The sequence below is a fragment of the Mastomys coucha genome, unplaced genomic scaffold, assembly GCF_008632895.1.
Source record: "Mastomys coucha isolate ucsf_1 unplaced genomic scaffold, UCSF_Mcou_1 pScaffold9, whole genome shotgun sequence".
NCBI classification, from domain to species: Eukaryota; Metazoa; Chordata; class Mammalia; order Rodentia; family Muridae; genus Mastomys; species Mastomys coucha.
In genome coordinates, this window is record NW_022196915.1 from 7,176,869 (window position 1) to 7,177,784 (window position 916).

The 916-nt window shown below is 39.6% G+C and overlaps 1 protein-coding gene across 2 annotated transcripts in view; it reads right to left on the reverse strand.

The window, feature by feature from the left end:
- The window catches only part of Cfap70 (cilia and flagella associated protein 70), a 61,228-nt gene that overhangs the window by 39,479 nt on the left and 20,833 nt on the right, over positions 1-916 (reverse strand). The window lies entirely within an intron of this gene.

The window sequence follows — 916 nt, forward strand, 5'->3', positions numbered from 1 at the left end:
AAAAAAAAAAAAACAAAAAAAAAAAAACAAAAACTCCTAGAGAGCCACAGTGTGTCACTTAATCATTTTCAGTGGAGTCTTGAGAGGAGCTGGGCATGAGGCTGTGTGCACGAACCCATTGCTTTTGACTATAGACGTGATGTGACCAGCTGTTTCAGGACATCTGTAACATCCTGGACACAATAGACTACATCCTGGATTCTGTGAGCTGAACACTCCCTTCCTTTCCTGAGTCTCTTACATCAGAATATTTTGCCACAACAATAGGAAATGAAACCAACACACTACTGTCATCACCTTAAAAATATTTTCAGGGACCGTACGTAGGGGTGCATCTCTGTTACCCTAGTTCTGAGGAAGTTGAGGTAGGAAGAAGATGAGTTCAAGGCAGACCTGGACAAATGTGGAGATTCAGTCTCATTTTTTTTTTTAAAGGAAAAAAAAAACCTTTACAGATTTTGTTTTCAGTTTAATTTGGTTTTTGAGGCAGGGTCTCACTATGTAGTCCCAGTTGGCCTGGAACTCACTAAGTAGACCAGGATGCACTCAAATACCCAGAGTTTGTCTGCCTCCTTAGTGCCAAGATTAAAGGCATGTGCTAGCACACCTGGCACCTTCACAAAGTATGGTCAGGGCTGAGAAACAATTACGTAAATTAAAATACAGCATAAGATCTAGGTATATAAAATAGAATATAAATATAAGGGAATTACAAATATTCACAAAAGAAAAGATGGAAAAAAAGACACGTCAGCAATCTTAAAATATTGCTAACCTTATAACGAGTTTAGCTATCTAGACTCAATGAAAAGAATTCAAAATCTGGACTGGAGAGATGGCTCAGTGGCTAAGAGCATGGACTGCTCTTCCAGAGGTCCTGAGTTCAATTCCCAGCAACCACATGGTGGCTCACAAC